General features: G+C 42.2%; 1 protein-coding gene across 2 annotated transcripts in view; it reads right to left on the minus strand.

Annotated features, from left to right (window-relative positions):
• Positions 1 to 25,088, minus strand: part of OTUD7A (OTU deubiquitinase 7A) — a 1,097,633-nt gene that overhangs the window by 619,511 nt on the left and 453,034 nt on the right. The window contains exon 4 of one of the 2 annotated variants that reach the window (XM_069222099.1): positions 3,996 to 4,090. The exons of the other annotated variant lie outside the window; for it this stretch is intronic. The gene's annotated coding sequence lies outside the window, so the exon portion shown is untranslated. The remainder of the gene's footprint in view (positions 1 to 3,995; positions 4,091 to 25,088) is intronic. 2 annotated transcript variants of the gene reach the window in all.

Consider the following 25,088-nt stretch of genomic DNA (forward strand, 5'->3'; position numbering starts at 1 on the left):
CTCTTCTTTCTTCTACTCCACCACCCTCACTTACATATTCTACACAGTTTTCTCCACAGACATCCTCAGCATCACCTCTAGGGACGACCTAAGTGATGTTCAGCAAGATACAGATTCATGGGATCTATATGATCCTGACCCCATTTTTTCCAGTGATTTGGATCTATACCCAGCTAGACCATCTCCACCTGCAGATACGACTGCCTATCACCAGGTGATAGCTAGAGAAGCTGCATACCATCATGTTCAGCTGCACACAGATCCTATTGAAGAGGATTTCTTGTTCACTACATTAACGTCTACACATAAAGTGTACAAATGCCTCCCTATGTTTTTAGGCATACTTAGGCATGCATGTGACATTTTTAAAGAATCCTTTAAGGCTAGGATCATTACACCTGGGGTGGATAAAAAGTACAAACTTGCACCCTCTGAACCAGTCTTTATCAGGACTGAGTTACCACCTGACTCTATAGTTGTCAGTGGGGTATGAAAATGGACTAATAGTCAATCTATAGGGGATGCTCCTCCTCCAGATAAAGAAAGCAAAAAACTAGATGCAGCAGGCAAAAGGGTGGCTTCCCAGGCTGCAAACCACTGGAGGATTGCAAATTCCCAAGCACTCCTGGCAAGGAATGATAGGGCCAACTGGGACGAGATGGAAGAGCTTTTACAGTATCTTCCACCTGAACATCAAAAAAGAGGGCAACAAATAGTAACAGAGGGACAAGCTATATCTAGTAATGCAATTAGATGTGCTACATATGCAGCTTATACACTAGCAAGAGGGGTCAACATGGTGATTAGAAGGCATGCTTGTTTAAGATGTTCAGGTTTTAAGCCTGAAACACAGCAAGCTGTCTTAAATATGCTGCTTGATAAGGAGCACTTATTCGGACCAGAGGTGGTGGACAACACCATAGAATAACTCAAAAAAGATTCATAGACAGCTAAGGCTATGGGTGAACTACACACCACACCCACTAGGGACACTTTTCGTAAGTCACAATTTAGAAGTGAGTTTAAACTATCAGCTATAGAACCATCTACCTCACAACAGAAACAGGGCTCACATTTCTATACCAGCAGCTTATTCAGAGGATTTTACAGAGGATCCAATAATAGAGGAAGAGGGAAAGCATCTGCTTCCAGAGGGTACTCTACCTCAACAAAGCAGTGACTTCTTAAAAATCCCCACAGCGCATACATCTCCTGTGGGAGGAAGACTGGTAAATTTCCATCCACAATAGTACAACATCACTACAGACCAGTGGGTTCTCTCAATTATCCGACATGGCTATTGTCTAGAACTCATCTCCACTCCACCAAACATTCCCCCTTGTTCACAAAAACTCTCTCAAAACCATCTCCATCTGTTGAAGGAGGAGGTACAGTCCCTTCTTCTGAAAGAAGCTATAGAACAAGTATCTGTAGCCCAACAAGGATCAGGAGATTATTCACTTTACTTCCTGATACCCAAAAAGACAGTTCATTAAGACCAATTTTAGATCTCAGGCCTCTCAATCTAAGCATACCCTCAGAGCACTTCCATATGGTCACTCTGCAAGATGTTATGCTCCTACTACAGCAAGGGGATTATGTGACAGCATTGGATCTCAAGGGCGCCTATTTTCACATTCCCATACATCAAGCACACTGCAAATATCTGAGATTTGTCATTGCAGGAAAGCAATACCAATTCAAGGTACTACCATTCAGGGTAACAACAGCACCAAGGGTATTCACCAAATGTTTAGCGGTAGTTGCAGCATTCCTAAGAGGACAACACATACATGTGTTCCCATATCTAGACGACTGCCTAATAAAAGCAAATACAATTCACACTTGCCAACAACACACTCACTACGCTGTCAATCTTCTACACAGTTTGGGATTGACAATCAATTACCTCAAATCCCATCTTCAAACATCACAAATACAGCCGTATCTAGGAGCAATTTTGCGCAATCAGTCAGCATTGGCATGTCCAAATCCAATAAGGATTCAAGCCTTTCAGAATCCCATCTCTCAACTGCAACACAGTCATACTAATACGGTAAAGTTAGCGATGCAACTGTTGGGAATGATGGCTTCTTGTATAGCTATATTTCCCCACCCAAGACTACACATATGGCCACTGCAGCAGTGCCTTTCCCAACAGTGGTCTCAGTCACAGGGTCATCTTCAGAATCTAGTGTCGTTGGACCACCAGACTCACTGCTCTCTGCAATGGTGGAATAACAACAATCTTTCAAAAGGGCGGCCCTTTTAGGACCCTGTGCCTCAGATCACTCTTACAACAGATGCATTACAGAAAGGTTGGGGAACTCACCTCAACAAACTCACCATACAAGGAAAAGGAGATCACATTCAACAGTCTTAGCATATCAATTACTTGGAATTACCAGCAGTCTTCCTAGCACTCAAGGCATTTCTGGCATACATCTCACAAAAGGTAAGGTTAGTACGCACAGACAATATTGCAACAATGTATTATCTTCAAAAACAGGGGGGGGCACTCGTCTCAATTATCCCTTCTAGCTCAAACAATTTGGAAGTAGGCAATTCACAATAACATTCAGTTACTGGCAGAATATTTTCCAGGAATGAACAATCAATTAGTGGACCTGTTAAGCAGGACGTAGCAACAAGTCCACAAATGGGAAATTCACCCACAAATACTTCAAAAATACTTTCAACTATGAGGATCACCAGAAATAGATCCCAACCACTGCAAAAAACTCAAAATGCCAAAGCTTTGCGTCCAGATACCCACACCCTCAGTCAAGGGGTAATGCTCTACGGATGAATTGGTCAGGGATATTCGCTTAAGCTTTCCTGCCTCTCCTGCCCCTGCCTGTATCATTTCTGATGCACAAACTAAAACAAACCTCACTCACCATGATTCTTGTAGTCCCTACATGGGCACCTCAACATTGGTATACAACACTCTTGGATCTGTCAGTAGTACCACATCACAAGTTTCCAATCAGACCAGATCTTTTGATTTAAAGGAGCAGTCAAATCAGACATCCTAATCCCAGCATATGGCACCTAAGGTCATAGAGTTTGGTTACTTACAACCTCATGCGGCCCCTCTGACCTTTACATGCGGCCCTTCCAGCAACAGGAGCACTGGGCAGCTGTTTGCTTGACTCTGCACTAACAATAAAAATATGAAATACACGCACAATTATTTATTTCAAGCTCATTGGTGTTAAAGAAAGGAAGTAACTAGGGACTCCTGCACTTAACTTTAGAAACACCTTCATTTTTAAAGACATCTTACAACACAAGTGTAAAACTAAGACAGCCTCTTCAAAATTAAAAAAGTGTATTTAGTTAACATGCAGATCATTTTCGCCTTAGTACAATTTATTTTATCACTGCATTGAGATGTATCCATTTAAAACTGATAGTTTTCAAACATAAATTTGGAAACATAAATTTGGAAACATTATTTATTTCCCTTACCCTGAGAACACCACCAATAGTAAATTAAAGAGACAAGTCATTTGGTATGTGCGCTTTATGGGTGGCCTGGGTTCCTATCATACATGAAGAACATTACACTTTAATAAATCAAACATAGAAGCAGGTTTTGTGCAGCGCACACCATGAGTCATGTATTTCGCGGTCATCTTAAATGTGATAATGCAGAAAAAGTAGGGAAAGTGAGATTAAACAACTGCCTAGGATCACACAGTCTGGAAAAGTGGGTAAGCCGGGATTAGTTCCAGGTTTTCTGGGTTCCCATTGTTTATTTCAGCCACTAGATGTATATAATTTGCTTCTCCTACATCTACCTTGCCACCAATCCCCCCAGCCACCCCACCCGACTGCCACTGCCCTGGCATCAATGCGGCCCCCAGGCACGTCACAGACCAAACTTTTTGCCCCCTGGGAAAATGTTTGCGAGTACCCATGCTCTAGAAGAACCTTTCTTCCAAATACATAAAGACAAAATAGTACTTAGAACAAATCCAAATTCCTACCTCAGGTAGTTTCACCTTTTCATATTAATCAATCAGTAGAATTGCCAGTCTTCTTTCCACAGCCAGATTCTGTTGCTGAAAGAGCTCTACATACACTGGATGACAAAAGAGTTCTTATGTATTACATTGATAGGGTAAAAAGCTTTAGGAAATCAAAACAACTATTTGCAGCTTTTTCAGAACCTCAGAAAGATAATCCATTTTGAAAAATCAATTAGCTAAATGGATAGTTAAGTGTATTCAAACTTGCTATCTTAAAGCCAAAAAACAACTACCAGTAGCTCCTAAAGCACAATCTACCAAGAAAAAGGTGCTTCTAAGGCTTTTTTAAGAAATATTCCAATGGTCGATATGTAAAGCTGATACACGGTCTAGACCACTTACATTTACTAAACACTACTGTGTAGATGTTTTAGCTCACCAACAAGCAAATGTTGGACAGGCAGTACTTAGAACAATATTTCAAACTACAGTATATGTTGCCAGGGGCTGTCAGGCTGAGATGTGAGGTAATGTATCATTGTGGTGAAGGCTGTCGACTAGGTGGCTTGTGGTGTGAAGTCATGCATCACATATTGGCTGGTTCGGAAGAAGCTGCAGAGCATGCAATGCAAAGTCTTGCGTTGTCGAGGAGGCTGCCTTCGACAAGAGGACTGTGATGAGAGGGCCTGCGTCGAGGATGAGACAAGCACCGGTGGTTCGGATGGGGCTGCAGGCTGCTAGGTGATACATAGTCCTTATACAGTGTCCTTGTGCCGGGAAAGCCCATGCAGTAGAAGCAAGTTGTTTTGGGTTGTGCCGCACAGCAGAAGAGGTGCTTTGGTTCTGATTGGTGTGCAGATGGGCAGGCATAGCACTTTAAGGTCCACTTCCAAGAGTCGAGAACTGGGGTGGCATCACTTGGCAGGGTAAAATTCACAGATGGCAGAGTACCAGTGCTAGGTTTGAGGTTGTTGGAGCCTTCTGTCCTTGAGGTTTTAGTCAGGAGGATAGCCAACAAGCCCTTGGAGACACTCGGGTGGTCTTGGGCTCAGAGATGCAGGTCCAGACCCTCTCAATCAGGCAGGAGGGTATCAGTGCAGCAGGTCAGCAGGTCAGCAGTCCTTCAGAGCAGCATTCCAGCAGAGCGGCAGTCCTTTCAGCAGCACCATAGTCTTTCATCCTGATAGAAATCCACAGGTCCAGTAGTGCACTGAAGAGTTGGGTCTAATGGTCTCATATCACCAAAGACCAGTGGCAACCTATTTGTGAGAGAGGTCATTCAGAGTCTTTGTGATGTGTTAGTGTGGGAGGTGACAGTGGGTCACTTGTCAGTTTTACACCTCTCTGAAGTCAGTTGGATCCCAGGGTATTAGACACTCTACTTCCACCCTATCTCCCACAAGTGTAGGGGTTGTATCCTGAGACTGGCTTTTCAGTCCAGGGTCAGTACCCTGAGGCTGAACAAGGAGCAGGGGTGCGACCTCCGTCACTTTGCACCTCCATCTGCGCCTCTATATCCTCTGCTTCAGAGTGGTACGCCCAGATATCTGAGCTTTCAGGAAGCCCTGCAAGGCCTGCCCTCCCAGCCTTCCTGACACAGTAGAGATACCATGAGTGGGGGCCTATTGGTATAGACTAGGCCTCCTTGTTTGAGTCCCAACTGGGATCATCAAAGCAATGGGATTGAAAATAGAGTGCCTTGGGTCTCTGACCACCAGAGGCTCCCCCCTATTCTTAGAAGGGGAATGGGAACCCTTCCTCCCATACTAATCTGGGTCTTGTCTGATCCATTGTGTGCCTCTCCCTTACTCTGTTGAGGGATCCTAAGTCACCCTCCTCAGGATCATTTCCAGGTACCTTCCCAGACATCCTGGTACTAATCTAGAAGTCTGCCTCCTTTGATAAGCTCCCTGGGGTTAGTAAGCTGTCTATTTTCAGGAGCTGTGATATCTGTGTGAAATTAAAGAGAATGATATGTCTGTGTAAAATCAAAGTTTCCTTGGATCGCAAAAGCACAATGGGGCATGATGGACTTGGCCCTTTGTTCAGGGTCATCCCTAAACATTTTGCCTTCACCTTCCTGGTTTCAGAACCCGATTTTGTTGGCTTTTATCAGTCTGTGCACGTTAACACTGTGTTGTGGTGAATGATGGACGGCACGGACCAGTAGAAGTCATACTGCGTCTTTAATATCAAAGATCAGGTAAACGCAAGGAGCCACCTCTAGGACAGTCGAGATGCTCCCAACCGACACCAGTGGAACGCCTCCAGACCGAGACAAGGGTAGAACCTGGACACTACATTCCATCCCAAAGTTCTTCTAGTAACCTACTACAGAACCTAACATATTTCTTCTTTTTTAAGACAAAATTAAACTAAACAATGAACTGAATAAAACCTATACAATTTTACAAATTTAAAATTGGGAAAACACAACAGTCCAAACCATGCAATAATGCAAGGTCAACAAAACAGAAATTAGGTTGACTATAAAGTGGGAAATATGTTGCGTCTTATCTCAACTTCCAAAGTACAAACTTTTCAAGGGTAGACCTACATAGTCCCATTTCATTTCGGACCCCCACTGACATCTCAACAGGATGGAAATTAGACTCCAGTTCATCCCTGGCATGGATATGGACCTTTTCCTGGACTTTTACCAGCTTGGTATTATTCCACCAATGTCCACCCTCCACCATCACTGCATTACCACGTTTTCTTCACCGTCACTGGATCACCATAGCTAACATCTCCTTTTTTCACAAAAATACTGCTTTTCACATGTACCACATCACCAAGACAAATGCGTATTTGTTTGTGGATTTCATGACATCAATACTTTTCTTCATTAAATCCTGTCCACACAACACCCTAACATACTTGTTACAGCCACACATTTTGTGTTCTCACCCTTTACTGATTTGGATAATCAGTCAGGTTATAGGAGCTGGGGACAGCCCCACTTGCAACTGAATAAGTTGTGCCCTGCCTTCACACAAAGGACTTTTCACTACTGCATTGTTCATATGGACAGCTTGAAGTCAGGCCAGGGTAGGCAGGAAACTTCAAGGACTTCAAAGGGAATTGTCTAGAAACTTTTCCTACTTCAAAGTGGGCACCAGGTATAAATACTGAACCCTCACACTCAACTCCAGTACACCTTTGGACTTGTGGTATACAGAAGAAGGGCTGATCTACTGCCAGAAGGACTGCTACTCTGTTGCTTGTTAGTACGCTGCCCTGCTTGATGAGAAGGAAGACTGGACCTGCACCTTTCATCCAAGGCTGAAGTGACTCCAAGGGTCAGCTGAGCTAACTTACCCCCTGTTCTAACATACAGGGACATAACAAGCTCTAGAGGCTCCTTACATCTGCCAGACGGGCCTGCTGCCTGGACCTGCAACTGGACCTGACTGAGCCTTGCTAGCCTCAGCTGGAGCGAGTTCTTATTCCCCATGAGGTGCTCTTCAGGTCCCGGACCCATGGTGTGATATCAGTGGAGCTCTCTCTCCCCAGGAAAAGGAGAAATCCCAAGTTTCTGGGCTCTTCAGGAATGCATATAGGCCTTTTTATGCCAAGATATTGCTGTCCCCAATGCTCACCTAAGGTGAACCTGTCTCTTCATGCAACAGCGTCCACCAGTGATGCTAGCACTGCAAGATCTGCACTTCGCACTACAGCATTGACAGCCTACGGTGACCACCAATTTTAAGCTCCAGCAACGACTGCCCGCAACGCCTGACAGGATCTTCGTGCTACTGATGTCTATTTACGATGTACAACCTGATCTTCCTGCTACTTCGACAACCATCCGTGGCACTCGCCCTGCTCCTAATGGCCCTCTACACTGTAATTGGAACGCTTCACGCTGGACTTTTAAGGTTGACTGCACTCCATCATGGTCAGCCTGAACCTGTGACTGTCACCCGGGCTTTGGTGGCTTTACTTAGCTGAATTCTTTAAAACTGCACATCTCCAGTTCTACTGATTGGATTTTTGTCATTTTGGTGTCAAAATATTTGTTAAGTTGTTCTCTATGTTTCTAAGTTGGTGTTTTATTTCTTGTGTTTCACTGTATTACTGTTTAAACTGCTGAATAAATACTTCACACATTGCCTCTGAGTTAAGCCTAACTACTTTTGTGCCAAGAAGCACAGGTTACTTTGTGGTTTGCTTGTGTTTCATCCTGACAAGAATTATGGATGATGCTTGAGTAGGGTTCCGCCCCCCATACCACTAACCCATTTTCCAACTTTATAATATAATAAAATATAATGTAATCAAAATATCTGCTGAGTTTCCCCAGCTACACATTTTAGGAAGTCTTTCTGCACTCAGAATAGGGCAAAAGTGTTTCTACCATATAACAAGTTAACAAAACCAGCATTAATAGATGGCAGTTGTAATACCCACAGTGGTTCTTAATTATCACAGATGGCATGAGCATAACCTGATAACTAGTCCTATAAATCACTTCGAAAAAGCGACATCTATGTCAACAGTGATGTACAAATCAATTTTTGCACAGCGCACATTGTTCATAATATAGCCGCACAGGACTGTCCACTTGCAAGGATGGTAGATTTTCTGAAATCCCAAGAATAGGAGTAGAGAGGACGAAGTATGGTTAGGGAAGTGTTGGGGCGCCATACAAATGTTTGGAATACTTAGAAAGTCGGAAAGGTTTTGGGAATAAACAAACATTTTGCACGGCCTCGAATGGCTGGAATCACATCTATTTCTAAGGTTAAGTAAGTATGTTATCATGTTGGGAAAGTGGAGAAAGCATATCTGGAGAAGAATAGTAAATATACAAATCTATGACTCCGTAATTTTATATACATAACTTTGGGTTTTTGTGCCACTCTTCTCAAAGGGATAAACCTACCACATTGTTGGAGGAAATCACAAAACATAGATTATAATGCATGCTTTTGAGCTACATATAAATGGATTGTTACGTTAATTGCTAAACATTTCAAACATGTTCAACTGATATTTGGGACAAAAGCTTAGATTGCCAGCTGCAATTGGCTCCACTGCCCAAACACCACTCAGTGTTGTACAGTTTTACATTGTGCAGGTGAAGATTAGAACGCCACATAAAAACTCCCCCGAAAAACTACAAATATTGGCTTCCACAAATGATGCTATTAAATCCCAGCACAGACAACGAATGTGATCAAGGGAAGCTATAAAATGCAGATCCAACCACGGAGAACAACAGGGCTACAGTTGTCCATTATTCACTGGCGTTTACGCAGACTTTTGTAATCACGATTACAGCATTTTGCACCATTATAGGCATACACCAATTAAAATCACCGCCCCTTTCATCGAAACGCAGCCTAGTAAATCACTGCAATGCCGCCATTTTGCAGAATGCCTTTCGCTCTGGTATACTGTGACAGCCAGATATGCGCGGATGAACACATTGATTTTCTATTAGAGCTTCGAAAGGAAACGCTTTAGACGAGATCAGGTGTACAACATTAAACTTTTAATAAATGTGAAAACTACATTACAATGAAAAATCCAAGCTAGACAAAGGTAAATTATATAACGCATGGCATTTACATTTTCTCCATTACAGCTAGCGTATGTCTGATAATATGGAGAGCCTCAATCTTGAAGCACCCAGATACAAACATTAACAATTCTCCGCCTGCCCCTCTTGATGGTAACCAGAACTTGGCAAGAGAATGATGGAGTGCACACAGATATTGGAAAGGTAATACCCACTTTCCCGGTCATAATGTCTTATTGGCAGCCTGGAGTCTGCAGGCACATCAACAAACCCCAAAGCTGGCAGACACCATAACAACCTGCCAGAATCCCTGGAGGCAGTGAGCCCCCAGGTTAGGTGGTAGATTAAGAAGTAAGGTGATGTCCGTGCTAACATGAGAGCGATTATCTGGTCTTTTCTAGTTAACGCACAAAGCTTTAATGGCGAGTGTACAAAATACACCCACTGATCAGTATCACCTGAAACCATTAGAACTACTCATCCACAAAAATAATACTCAGTTTACACAACTATAAAAAAGATATCATTCAATTGATTATAAAACCACATTGAATAACATGTACTCTAAAGCCTACACACTCTTAATGAAAATATATCTGAAAAATCAGAACATAGAAAAAAATTCTAATTTTCAACAGTATGTCACTCTTATTTGACAGAAATGTGAAAAATACACCAATTGCTTCAAATATATGCCTTGTGCACATGCAAAGACACTAAGGTTGATTTATCATTTATATTCAAAGTGCAAGTATTCAGCTGTGTCCCTCCACCCTAAACAATGGCAGTTGTCCATGAAAGGCTAAAGCTCACTGATTACAGACTACAGAACATAGTTAAGTGTTTACTGTTTCAAACACCCAAATTTCAATGTAGCCTTCAGCCGGAGAAAAATAGTGAAAATGTCAAAAGGGTTAGAATTGAGTGGTTTGGTGAAAACGTACCAAATTCAATGTTCATTTCAGAAAGAACTATTGCACCAATAAAAACGCTTGGCTTATCAAACATTCGACTTTTTGTGAAACTCCACAAAGTTAAGGCTAATGGCCAATAGCTGAGCAGCGGCATACAATTCTCAGTTAAGTAAAGGTACTTCTGAAGTACAGCTGTGCACTTATTATGTCACCGCTAAATTGCAAGTATCTTACTTTGAAGTATTCTTTCGGTTAACTGCTAAAAGCTTCAACCAGACAGCAAAAAGATACTTTCATCCATGTCAAGTGAGCTAGGGAACAAAACCTGCACAAATATTATAGAATGAAGAATACAAGAGCTCGGGTGTCAGGAAAGCATGTGGCAACCTGCTGAGAACATTATTGGGAAACATTTAAAAGGCTGATTCTCTTTGCTCTTCCATAAGGGTCTCTAAACCTATTCTCACAGAATGGAATGAATAGAATGTCCACTGGTAATAATAAAAGTATGACTTTTAAAGATGAGACTTTTTTACATGCAGTGTCCTTATCTCTGTTACAGGTTCCAGATAAACATAAAGCTGCTTAGAGCACTCCTGAAAGTCTCACCCTACCAGTGGAGGGTGAATGGATAATGACTGAGGGAGACTGGAAGAAAGGTCAGAACATGGAGGACTGTATGAGTATTAAAAGCAACATACGTTTTATGTACATTTGCTTTTCTTTTTGCTACTGCAACATCCTACATTTGAAGAGCATCCGTGTTAAACTGTTTTCAACTGTTTATAAGGTGAATGTGTGGTACAATTAAAATAGAGTTTTAAATAAGACACAAAGCATTCAGACATTATCTAACAATCAGACTTATCAGGAAGCAGTACAAGTGCAAAGGACCGCTTTGGACATTTAATGAGTATAAGAAGGAGAGCTATAGTGCAAATCAAAAAAGTAACAATTTGACAAGTGTTTGGTGCCAATCTACTATTGGGCGATTACTTTATTGTAGTGTCCAGAGTTTCCTGGGCACTGAATTCTAATTGGAGACTAATCACTCTTCCTAAAGAGCAGTACTAACAAGATACAACTACTAGCTACTGTGCAATTGACCACAGCATACAATGAATACATATTGCTTCGGAAGGGCTTAAACTACAAAGTCCTACGTGCTAGTAGCTTCAAGTTTAGTATTTTGTATTTATGTCCTGAGTTGTATGTCGCCACTGGAGAGCAATGATCAGTATTACAGTGTGAAGACGAAAGTCCCACACATTTGTGTGTCTGGTTAATTCCGACCATTTTATCTTTCATTCTGTATTTTTCCATTTTGGCACAAGCCAAGGGAGCTGCCTGTTAAAGAGTGCCAGGAAAACAACTGGAGCCAACCTCACCCATTTGTACAACAAATATAATAAAAGTCATGATCATGCTGAGGGACTATACACTGTTTCCCTCAGGGACACTTTGATACTCTGGCCCTCATTATGACTTCGGCGGACGGAATCGCCCGTCCTCCGAAGTCGTGCGGTCAGAAAACCACCAGTGCGGTGACCTGACCTCAAGGCCTGGGTCGGCGGGCGGAAACAGCCCACAACATTGACGCCGGCTCATAATAGAGGTGGTGGCAATGTTGCGATGTGTCGGGTGTCAAGCAGACAGTGAAAAACGCAACAGGGCTGCCCATGGGGGCCCATGCACTGACAAGCCAAGTGCATGAGTAGTTCAGGGGCCCCATGGGGCCCCCGGCACCCCATCTAGGCCAGCTTTTACATGGTGGTGGAACCACCATGTAAAAGCTGGTGAAGAGGAGACTCATAATCCCCAGGGCAGCGCTGCCCTGGTGGATTAAGACCGCCGGCACCACCAGGCAGTTGGATGGCAAAAAAGTGGCAGTGTTGGCGGTCCGACTGTGGTGAAAGCACCACGGTCCTAATGTGGAGGCAGGACCGCCACATTGGTGGTGGTCAACCGCCACCGCGAGTTTGAAAGTCCTAGGACCGCTAGACTCATAATGAGGGGCTGTATGTTGAATGAGACCCCGACTCAGCACTGTAACCACACAGCATCATATGGTACTCTATATCACAATCAGCAACGTCATCACAGTTAAACCATGATCAGACAATGAGGACAAACAGTCAAGAAATGTTGATACAACGTATTTTCCATAATGTGTGGTCTGATGACGTTATCTTTCTAATCAATAGGATGTTCTCTTTTGCTTGTGTAAGTAATAGAAATCTCCTTTGTTCTGTACAGTGCTTTGATACCTTTGGACCATATTCACGCTTTATAAAACTCCCAAATTTAATGAAAAATAAAAAAAAGTATCTTGCTCACTAAGAGGGACCTGGCCATTTGAAGGTACCCACTTAAAATTAGACTGCTTTTGTCTGTATCCTTGAAATATGTTATGTTATTTTAAGTTATAACTATCTATATAGTGCGCTTGTCACCCGTGAGGGTATCCAGGCACTTTAGCAGGAGTCCAGGCTGCTGACACCGGGAGAGGATTAGTTGAAAAAGCCATGTTTTCAGTTTCCTGTGGAACTTGAGAAGTGAAAAGGTGTCTCTGATATGGTGAAGGAGGTCGTTCCATACTTTGGTGGAGAGATTAGAGAAGGCATGGCCTCGACTGTGGCTTTGCGAATGCAGGGTATCCATGCTAGTGAGAATCCGCCTGAGCAGAGGTCCCTGGAAGGAATGTAGAAGTATATGCGACTGTTTAGGTATGCAGGGCCAGTCTTGTGTAGTGATTTGTATTGTTTGTTAGCAGTTTGAACTGGGTGCAGTTGTGTTTTGGGAGCAAGTGCAGTTCTCCTGAGGTGTGGCTAGACACCAGTGGCCTACTCACAAAACTGCATTTTGTAGTACATTTAGTAGTGCTTCAATAGTACTGCTCACATACTACAAAATGCTATTCACTAACCCTTTGAGGGAGGTCTCCACCTCTCCTATCTTTCATGTGCTGAGATCACTGGCCTGACTGTGGAGCTCACTGCACACGTACATATATGTTAGGGAGTTGTTAGACCTGGTACTCTTGGGTGGTGTTCCCCTAAACATTTTGCCTTCACCCCTCCTGTTTTGACAAATTCATTGTTGTTGGCGGTAGGACTCTGTACATTTTTTCACTGCTAACCAGTGCTAACATGCGTGTGCGCTCTCTCTAAACATGGTAAAATTGGAAAACTCCTAATTTGCTCATTTAAATTACTTTTAAGTTTATAGTAAATGGTACTCCATGTACTCAGGGCCTGTAAATTAAATGCTACTAGTGGGACTGCAGCACTTTTTGTGCCCTCATGGAAGTAGCCTTTTAAAACATGTCCCAGGCCTGCCACTGCAGCCTATAGTGCAGTTTTAAGCTGCCATTTCGACCTGGCAAGATAAATCTTTAGCCATGTTCACACTTTCATTTTTAATACATACCAGTAACCCCTAAGGTAAACCCTAAAGACCAATATGGCAGGGAGCATTGTTTTTAAAATGTAGGACATGTGGGTTTAAGTTTTACATGTCCTGGTAGCGAAAAACCCCTAAAGTGTTTCTTCACTATTGCAAGATCTATCACTCCCACAGGATAACATTAGGGGCCAGATGTAGCAAAGGTTTTTACCCATTCTGTGTCTATGGGAAAAAGTGTTTGTACATATGGCCCTAGGTTACCTTATTACACTTAGTAATTGATAACCTACGTTTGGGAGCAGACAGGAAAATGGTGTTTACACTTACCTGAATTGTAATTTAAATCCATCTTTGATGGTAACGTTTGATTTTAAGTCAAAGTTCTGAAAATGCCACTTTTAGAAAGTTAGTATTTTCTTGTACTAACCATTTCTGCCTTGTGCCAGTAACCTTGGACGCATGACTGGGATTTAGCTGTGGGCTTTGTGTATTTCTCCCAAACAGTGAGACAAAGGAGTACTAGGTGTTGGCAGGATGGGCAATTGTGCCAGGATGGTTAGGGCAGAGTTGTTCCCTTTGCCACTTACATTTCAAAAGCCTTCAGCACACACAAAATGATCTTGCCATCAGTCTTTTCTCACCCTAGATTACTTGAAACCTTGGCAGGAGAAGGAAGAAACTTTCCAGAAACAGAGGTGGGGTAGTATATGGACTCTCCACAATTTCTAAGGCTGGCACCAGGTATAAATATTGGGACTCTTGAACCACTCATCAGATCACCTCCGGACCTAGTGAAGACTTGGAAGAAGGACTGTTCTGCTGCCTGAGGAGGGAAGCCTGAACCTTCTCTTTGAACCCAGGACAATCACAGTTCTCACAAGCGCTGGCTGCCTGGCCACCTGTGCGAGCTCCAAAGACAAGCTCTAAAGATCTGTCCTTCATCTGCCTATCTGACCATTATCAGCTAGACCTGCCAGTGCCTCACTACTGGCCTCTGCTGGAGTGAGTCCTGATCCCCAAGTGGTACTCCCCATGTCTTGGATCAGTGTGTACTGCTCCTTGCCCAACTGAGGCTTCTCTTAAAATTGACGCTGTGTGATGCAATTCAACGCAGGACCTCACAGTGAAGCACCACAGAGCTCCTGACTGGCAGCCTCATCAGAGAAGATACGACGCATCAAGCCACAACATGACGCAAGACCTTGCATCACAGCCACTCGCAGCTCCTGAACGGGGGCCTCATCAGAACCTAAGCAGCGTGAAGAAACTGAATGCAGGACCCTGCATCACAGCACCTGATCTGCAGCCTCATTAGAAATGAAGCAGTGGGACGCAACTCAATGCACCATGACACAAGACCTCACATCTCAGCCCAAGTACAATCAGATACACTATCCAGAAGGCCAAACTCTGTCCTGCACCCGGCCCACACTCCATCGCGATCGGCCTCAACTTGTGACTTTGTTCCAATCCGGCGTCACCAGATAACCACAGTTGCCACTTTTACATAAGACTTTGAAATTGCATATCTGCTGTTCTATTGACTGGGTTTTTGTTATTCTGGTCTCATTGTATTCATTAAAATTTACTATACTTTTCTAAATTGTGTGGGATTTCTCTGGTGTTGGGTTTTCACTTAATTATTGTTTGTGTACTGCATAAATTCTTTACACATTGCCTTTTTGTGTCAAACTACTAGAGGACTGTGGTTGTTGCTTGAGAAGGATTTTTTACCTCCATAAACCAATATCTCACAGGAGGGACATAGATCTGTCCATCAGAGTAAGTACATACGTAGTCACACACTGCACCTCTCACGTTAGTACTGCCAAAAAGGACCCAAAACAGTATCACATGTGCCCAATCCCTGGCACTAAAACATCTTCCCATAGAAAATAATGGAGGCAGGGAATCAAAAATCAAAATAGAGCCCATTAGAAAATAATGTTAAAAATAAGTTAATTTATTTTGACTTTTTAAAAATATATGTATTATAATAGTACAAAAAGTCTCCATGAATAAAAAAATAAATATTTTATAATAAACTATTGTAATAACATTTTAATGTTAAAATAAATCTTTCTTTAAAAAAAAAAAAATTACATTAATTCGATACATAACTTTTAGTAATGTTAAAAAGATAATAAAAAAGATAAACAATTTACGTTAGGTGGGAATTTGTTTTGATACACTACAAAAAATTGATTTATTTTATTAGATTTAAATAAATTACATTTCACAAATATTTTTTCTATTTTTAAAAAAGTTTAATAAACTTTGAAAAAAATGTCCCTATGCTTTACTGTAGGGAGATCTACCACCAGTGGCAGAGACCTCCCCCTACATGTGAAAATGCACTAGTAGTGACTTTACACTTGTAAATTTGGTTCCACTACCTGTTTCAGGGAGTGGAGAAATATAAGTCAACACATTGTAGAAAATTAGCACTTGGATTGCCTAGCCAAAAGTAGTACATTTTCGACAATAGCCCTAATTACAATGCTTAGATGCTTATGTGCTATTTATCTCACCTGATAAATAACAATACCACGGAGTCCATTATTTATTGGGTGCGATAAATTAACCTATTACAAGCTGGTGGCGGATTTTGGTGTTCAGATACCATATGCTTTCTAGGGGAGTGTGGAGTCGTCTGCTCCGCTGGTGGAGCAAACAGAGTTTGTGGAACGCAGAGCGCGGAGTTGTCCACAAAACTCTGTTAGCCCTGCCAGCGGAGCAGAGCTCACCCGGTGCACGCTGCAGCCCAGTATGGGCTGCACAGCGCAAGCACAGACAGTCTGCGCTTGAGCTGTGCAGCCCATAACTGGAATGCAGTGCGCACTGGAGCAGAGGAGGGAGGCAGCCACGCTGAAGAGGACTCATCTGAGAGGAGGGCCCTCTAGGAAGACCCAGGTAGGTCAGCTTCTCTTTTTTTGTCATTGTTTGTGCACACTGGTGGACAAACAAGGACAGAAACGGCAGCTTTCGCTGCCTACGGCCCTGCAGTGCACAAGAGGCCTCAAACAGCAGCTTTCACTGCCACCACACAAGACAGGCCTGTGCACAAGAGACCTGAAACTGCAGTTTTCACTGCCGAGGCCCTCTCCTGAATGCACCCGATCTCAGAAGTGCTAAGCGGGGCGGGCCTCGCTGACCAGGCCCAACCCTGCTTAGCGCTGACCTCAGGGGAGTGCTGTGTTTAGCAATGACTTATGAAACTTGCAATTTAAAAGCACCTGCTGAAAAGTTCCTTGTGCGTCCAGCCTAAAGGAAAGAATTAAAATGTCAAGATACCTCTTGTGATTAATGTTCCTACTGGGAGAGAGATCAGAGTTTCCTCTAGTGGCAGCTTTGACTCGCCATAAAATAGTGTAGAGGGTTAACATGCCTGCTGCAAAGAACAGAACTGTATTTTATGTGGATAGCGGAGTGGATTAGTAAAGCCAGCCTTCACAAATGCTTTAAAACAAATGAATGTATGTGAAAGGTGAGGCTATGGAAGATGAGGTGCATATTTGCCAGGTGGTAGTGAGTGAATCTGAGGAGGTGGTCATGGGGTGGGGGTGCCAAAAAAGACTGTCGCACAGGTCGCCTCCAGAGCTAAAGCCGGCCCTGCACACGCTTTTGTGTGGGCGTGCCTTCAATAGGAATCTCTGACTTTATTTTTGTGAATTTTGGCACACGTTTCCAATCTTTTTAGAATTATCATTACAATCAATATAGCACAACTGAACAGAGTGGCATCTATTAAAAAATAGTTGCCACAGCGTAAAAGTTATTTTGGCCATATAACCTAGCCTAAGACCCCGAAAGAAAACAATACTAAGAAAATACAGGCAAATCTGACTTAGATGAACAACAGAGCTGGTCATTCCTAAGTTTGTTTCTAAAAACTGTTTTTATGTCGGGTCATCACATGGGAACAATAGGAGGGTAAAAGAAATAAGTAAAAAAGGGAAGAAAGTGAAGCTGTCAATTAACTAGTCATTTCATGTTGTTGCCCCCAATACATAGACTCACATGTGGGGAGATATTGTTTATTGGTGGTAAGACTAACTTGTGCATGGACAATATATACCTATTTGTTACCCAGCCAGTCTCTCCAGTAAGCTTTTTAACCAAGAGGGTCATATATTAAGATAGCCTTGACATCCTGTATCCATCAGTTATACCTGTTTCTTTTAAAACCACAACATGATCTTCCTAGCGTGGTGAACCAGAGCAGGGTTCCTCCTGCAGCTAGGGGGGGTGGGATATAAATGCAGACATGTATGGTTCACTCAAACCAATGCAAGAGCAGTTGTAAGTTATCAACATTGTTAGTTCCAATTGTAAAATATGAAGAAGTTGCATAAAAGGTAAGAAGAGGTTCTTCTTCTAGCTCTTTGAGGGTGTTAGTGTTAACCATGCCTATCTGTCTCCTTGGATTTGTGGTGCCTTGCCCCTGTGAAGATACTTGCACCCACGTGACACATGACTCTCAAAATCAACAAATGTAGGTTCTGCCAAGCTTAAATTACTTGTCTTGGTCATGTGGTGACAGGTGGAGGTGTTAAACCCAAAGATGATTTGATTAAAACCATAGTGAATTTGTTCTCTCCAACAAAAAAAGAGGAAGTATAATCTTTTCTGGGAAGATGCGAATATTATGCAAGGTTTGTCCCTAATTTTGCCAGTCATACTCTGGCAATTCATAGCCTCTTGATTAAGGGTGAACAATTCGTGTGGACCGATGCATGTGAGATGGAATTTTAGAAAATTAAATTGGACTTATTTTCAGTGCAGACTTTAAAGGGGTTTATAGCAGGTCATCCTTGGGTGATAGTGACTGATGCCAGTGAGAAGGGTCTGGATGCAGTGCTTAAACAGAAGCAGGACGGAGGAAAAAAGTGACCATAGGATCCTTAAGAGCGGCTGAACAATGTTACTGCACTATAAAGAAGAAAGCACTAGCAACGTACTGGGCTGTATGGAAATGTAAGCAATTTGTGAGGGGAGTTAAATTCAAAGTGCAGACTGATCATAAGCCATTCCAAAAAGTTTTTGGCTAGAAAAGTCTGGACAGTATTTCTTCCGGAATTTGGAAGTGGCTTGTTGCACTACAAGATTCTCAGTTTGATGTGAGTTACTTACCAGGAGCAAACAACAATGTGGCAGGTTGTTTATCTAGGATAGCGGTTGATTCTAAGGAGGATGAAGAAAATGGCAAATGGAGTGGTGGAGTAAAGATGATGTGAAGGTATGTGGGGTGAAACTAGGATGTGTCATGGAAAGAGAGTGGTTGGAGGAAACAGAAAGAGATGAAGTATTGGAGCAGGCGCGTCAACGCTTATTGTCAGAGAATAATGTCTGAAGTAAGGATGAGAAATGCTTGAGGTTTATGAAGGTGTTTCATGAATAGTCTTCAGAACAACATTGTATTGAGAGGAACTAGAATGCTACCACCCTCAGGTATTAGAGATCATCTCATGCGGTTGGCTCATGAGGGACATCACAGCATAAGTAAGACCAAAGAAAGGCTCAAGAGTGAATATTGGTGGCTAGGGATTGACATGATGGTAGAGATCTTGGTGCAAGAGTGTATGGAGTGCAGCATGTCATATAAGATTTTAAAGGCTAAAACTGCACCCATGATTTGTAGAGAATTGCTCCATGAGGTTTGGGAGGAGATAGGACTTGGTATTGTAGGGTCCATCACTGTGGGTACTTCAAGAAAGTATTCAGTGGTAGCTATGGATATGCTGTTAAGGTGGTCAGAGGTTGGCCTCAAGGAAGGAATCAATACTCAGGTGGTCATAACATTTCTCACTGATTTGTTTACGAGAGAGGGGAATCACGAAGGTTCTACTCACAGATAATGGAGTTGGGTCCCCACTGAGGGAGATAGTGGAGTTCATGGACAGTAGAGGGATTAGTCATTAGAAATGTGCACTGTATCGACCTGGAACAAATGGAATGATTGAGAGGTTTAATTGCACACTCAAAGAAACTAAACAAATTACATAGGCTGGAGGGAATAATTGTGTTCAAGCTTTTAAGAGAAGAGCAGAAGAGTATAGGTTTACTCCACATTCTACAACTGGAGTGAGTCCCTTAGTGGTGTTTAAGAAATGCAAACCGCATATGAAGTTCTGTCCTCCTTGGGTGGGGAAGTATAGTGAGGGTTCAGTATGTCCAGAGGGGGTTAACGAACAAGTGAGAAAAAGAGAGAGATGCATTCAAGCCAATTGGAAAGAAGGTTATGATTCTCACAAATGCAACTAAACCCATGCAGATTGGGGTAGGAAATCTGGCTAAGATTAAATTGCCAGAGAGAGTAAAGGGTGTTTCACTCTTCAGTAAGCCACTAAAAGTCAAAAAGGTGTTCTGAGGGGCTGCCAAAATGGAAAATGGTCACATATGTAATTTCAACAGAATTGTGGTTATTAATTATTCTTGTAACAACTGATTTGCCTAAATTATCTTTTCTCTTGTGGGATGTTTGTGTTATGGAGGGACGGTGTGCGGTAATGTTCATTGTGTTTATTGTTCATTTGTATATTCATCTCCAGGTATGTCCTTCCTTTGTTTTCCCTTTCTCCCAGCTTGTCAAGCTCCATTTAATTGTTATTAGTTGAATGTTGGAACTGTGAAGGGACAGTTGCTGGAGGGCTAGCGCCATGAGGAGCTGTGGCTGGAATTTCTTCTTCATGTACAACAAAAATTGTTTCAGGGACTCTTCTCCTGCCTATCTGTTTCTTTGGATTCATGGTGCCTTATCCCTGTGTACACACTTCTACAGTTTGCATGGCTAAAGCCTACACGAAAATAAATGGGGCATGGAATAAAGCAAGGGTGTGGGGAAGAACAACACAAATCAGTACAATACCTTATCAATACAGAAACCTTTCACCTCACCATTAAAAGCATATAACAGAGATTAATTGTTGTTCTGCTGATGCTAGCTGTGTCGGTGCTGAATCAAAGAAACTACCCCAGATCACTTTGAAGACGGTACTCTGATGGGATATTTCCACTTTCTCAGAATGCCAAGCTTTGCTTGGATGATTCTGTGGCTAGGAGGATGTAATCTCCCCACAGAGGTGGCATTTATGGTGAGCTTTGCTACTATCACTCAGTCCATGGATACCCAATAAAGTGGTTCGTATTTGTGTCACTGTCTTTCAGTTAAGATACTGTAAGTCTCACTGAGAGCATTACTGAGATATAACTGAACCTGGTGATGGTGAGCATGTTGATAGTCTGATTTTTACCCTATAGTGAAAAGTTCAGTTTTGACCAGAGAGTTAAATCCATCATCATTGATTCAGTCAGGAGTAAGCTGTCTATGACCTTTTTAAGCCTGCCCAGGTATTTGAGGCATCTGGACTTTCATCCAAGTGGTAAACTAGTCACAGAAGCCATCGGGATGACCTCACATTGGTCCCAGTTTATGTTATACCCTGGGAAGTGTGCAGAATCAGAGCTTACCCATGGGAGAGATAGTGTCTGGCTCTAAAAGTATGAGCAGGATACTAGCCATACAGTAATAACTTTGGAGCTGCAGCTGCTGTGATTACGTTTTTGATGTCATGTGATCAGCATATGGTTGACTCAAATATCTCTAGAGCAAGGATGAGCAGTAACAAAGAAAATGGACGGCCTTGTCCAGTGCCCCTTTTGACTTTGAATGGTTTGGAGAGGTACCTATAACTGACCTGAACCAAAGGTGTGCTTTGCAGCCATTTGACATTTGCATCCAATTTTTAAGAAGGAACCCCAATCGAAGTGATCAAAAGCTTTTTTTACATCCACAAAAAGCAACTTGTAGTCAGCATTGTCCCTTGTTTGCAGATGGTGTATGGTCTGCAAATGATTTCTAGAGAAGAACACATAATCGACTTTATTCGAGTGTATGAATTTCAGCATAACTACTTGAAGCCAGTGTGTTGACACTTTAGCCAATATTTTCATATGTATATTAATTAATAAGATTGGTCTATAATTTGAACAGTGAATAGGATCTAAGGCAGATTTAGTATGTAAGCAGATGGTGGCTCTGTTAAATTATGGACGAAGGCTACCACTGTTTTCAACCTCTTTATAAACATTTCTAAAAATGGAGGACAATCTGTTCATATCAGTCTAATACAACTCTTCGCCTCTGATATGCCTACAGACTTGTCAATTATGATCTGTTGTATTTCCTCTGTGGTGATACTATCCTTCAGACAAAGTCTTCTTGAGACACTTATGGGAGTTTTGACTGCCTCAGAAGGAAGTTACCTTTGCCCCAGGGGCATTAGATTGTGCAAAATCATACAAACTGGCATACAAATATGCAAATTCCTTTGTGATTTCTACAAGGTGCAGAGTAACTGCTGTGCTGGTAGGTGACTTTTAGAAAGTTGCCATTTTCGTGCTCTTAGCCCTGTGTGCCTGCAGCCTGTCTCCAATACACATCTGGGCTGGGAAACAGTTGGACTATGTGCATTTCTTCCAGACAGCCACACACAAAGGGAGCTTAGGTGTGAATGATAGGACATCAACATCCTGATGGCCCACTCTGGGCAGGACGGGAAGGAGGATCAGACACTTACACCTGGAAAGCTAGTGTTCTGCTTCCACTAAAAGGGCTGCATAACCCCCTGTAGTGAATCTGGAGCAAGGGCAGGAAGAACAGATCAATGTGCACTTCAAAGACCCTTCTTTGAAGTTACCCACACTTCAAAGGCACAACTGTGTATAAGTACTGAACCTTTGACAGTATCAAACCAGTACACAGCTGGACCTGTGAAGAACTCTGCCAGGAAGAAGGACTGTCACTTTGGATTTCTGCTCGGGAAGAACTGTTGTTCTGCTGTGCTGCCCTCTGCCCTGCTGCAGAAGGACTAGACATCGGCAAGTCTTGCTCTCCCAAGTGATGCCAACCCAGTCCACAGCCCTGCATATGGCTCACCGCTGCACTTTTTGTGCAACGAGCGCTGTGTGAGTCCTGTAGCCATTGTGCACTCTATCATGAGTGGCATGAACTTTTGGCTTTGACGAGGTCCAGCGTGACCAGATACCGCAATAGGCGATTACCACTTCTAAGCACTATTTTCACATATATTCTTTAAAAATTCATATCTTAACTTCCACTGTTTATGGTACTTTGTTATGTTGGTCTTGTTTTATTTATAAAAACATAATCTATTTTTCTAATTTGTGGAGTCTTTTTATGGTGTTTTTACTGGGTTACTCTTTAAAGTGTTACACAAATACTTTACACATTGCCTCTTAAGTTAAGCCTGACTGCTCTGTGCCAAGCTAACAAAGGGTGGGCACAGGGTAATTTATGGTGTGTATCTGACTTACCTAACTAGGATTGTGATCCCTGTTTGGACAGGGTGTATTCCTCTGTCAACCAGAAACCCAATTTCAAACAGGCAGTCTGTGAAGGAGAAGATCAAATCCTCTCACATGGAAGTAATGGGATAATTGTGGAGTTCTCGCCTCCTCCTGCCTCAGATTCCACATCCCTCCATGGGACCCTACCTCACTTTTTTCTTAAACCCAAATATAAACCAAACACCAAAAATGGGGTGAGAGTTATTTCTCCTGCTCCTGTCCTCTGAGTCTATGGCATTGCAACACAGATTCCAAACTTCCTGCTCCAAATTCGGCATGTGTAGTAGTTGATGTTCTATGTCTGTGACATGCCTTTCACCAGAATATAATCTTGTATAGTGTACTTACCAGTCAGAACACATCGATTTGACTTCTTTGACTCTTTCGGAAGACTGACAGTTTCTATACTCTACTTTAGGATGTGAGTTCAGTCACATGTTTTTCCAGTGTTATGGTTGTCATAGTAGCAGGATCTTTCATCTATTGACGCTCAGTCTTTCCTGAAAGTGCTTCAGTGAAATTAGGTTGTTTTACTGGTCTATGATGCAAAATGCAGCAGATAGAGTCAACAGAAAGGCCATGGTTATGCTAATCGACATTGAAGTCTAGTACTTCAGAAATGGAGCCCAAGTGAAAGGAAGCATGATGACACCTGGGTACTTTTCTTGAATTTATGTTTATCTATGACCACCTCTCTAGAGATTCTTTTAATCTGGTCCATAAAGACCTTTTATCACCGGAGCAAGGATTAGGTGTCCTGCAATTTGCACCTATTTATGCTGAGGAGTGTTTAACTCTTAGTTCCACTAACAAAAACGTGGGCTCTTTTAGTAGGTCCATCACTTTATCTATTAGCCATGTCATTAATGCTTCTTTCAAGGAAGGCTCAATCCCCCTTCTTCTAAAAGAAAGCTAAGAGAGCAATGTTATAGAAACTACACCATAACCCAATCGAACAAGCTAGTTACACACCGTTTTCTCTTCTAATTTAAATCATCTAACTTATGGAAAACTGGAAACTAAGCACTTACGATTGTATATAGAAAGGAACAATCTCCATAAAATCAGGCTATTGAACTGAGCACTTTATTACATCACCAATAAGTGATTTAAGATGGTTGGTAGACTGCAGAGTTTCAGATTATCCTCCTAGATCTGTTCCATGGTTTGGAAACTATTGACCAGCAATGCTTTTAAGTCACCCACGTTTTGGATTCTTCCTTCGCCTGGTTCAATTTTTTCTCTTATATAGATATGAAGAAGTTGATATGGCTCAGGGCAAATCATCTGCCCCTCCACCATCTATAGGAAGTAGCTCAAGTCTCTACCCTATCTCCAATGCTTTTCAATCTTTGCATCCAACCCTTGGTAAGGCTTATTAAAAAGTTCATGATCATCTCTTAATTGTATGAGGATGATAGACAGATAATGATCAATCTGAAAGAGAGGCCCTGGTACCCAAATATCACAGTGCAAGCCATTTTTTCCTGGCATCTTGGCTGGGACATAACTTCCTTAAATTCTATCCAGCCAAGACAAAAAGTCTTCCAATCTTTGACACCACTAATCTTTAGAAGCCTTACCTCTGGCCTTTGAATCGTGGTGCCTGCCATGAGAAAGCTTCATCAATTCATAGTCTAGGGAATATTATTGACTTCAAGTTAAACTTGGATTAACAAATCAATACTTGCATCCTCTAGAAATTCATACTTCTGTCTCTGCATTGTGCGTCAGGTAAAGTCATTCTTTATATTTCTGTAAAGGATCGTGGTGGCCAATGCCATTGTTCAAGTGCAGCTGGATTATGTAAAACAACCAATTTTGGTCTACTTCAATACTCATTAAACAGACTCTAAAATATCAAGAACTATGGGGCTTATTTACGAGCCCCTTGCT

The sequence above is a fragment of the Pleurodeles waltl genome, chromosome 3_1, assembly GCF_031143425.1.
Source record: "Pleurodeles waltl isolate 20211129_DDA chromosome 3_1, aPleWal1.hap1.20221129, whole genome shotgun sequence".
Classification (NCBI taxonomy): domain Eukaryota; kingdom Metazoa; phylum Chordata; class Amphibia; order Caudata; family Salamandridae; genus Pleurodeles; species Pleurodeles waltl.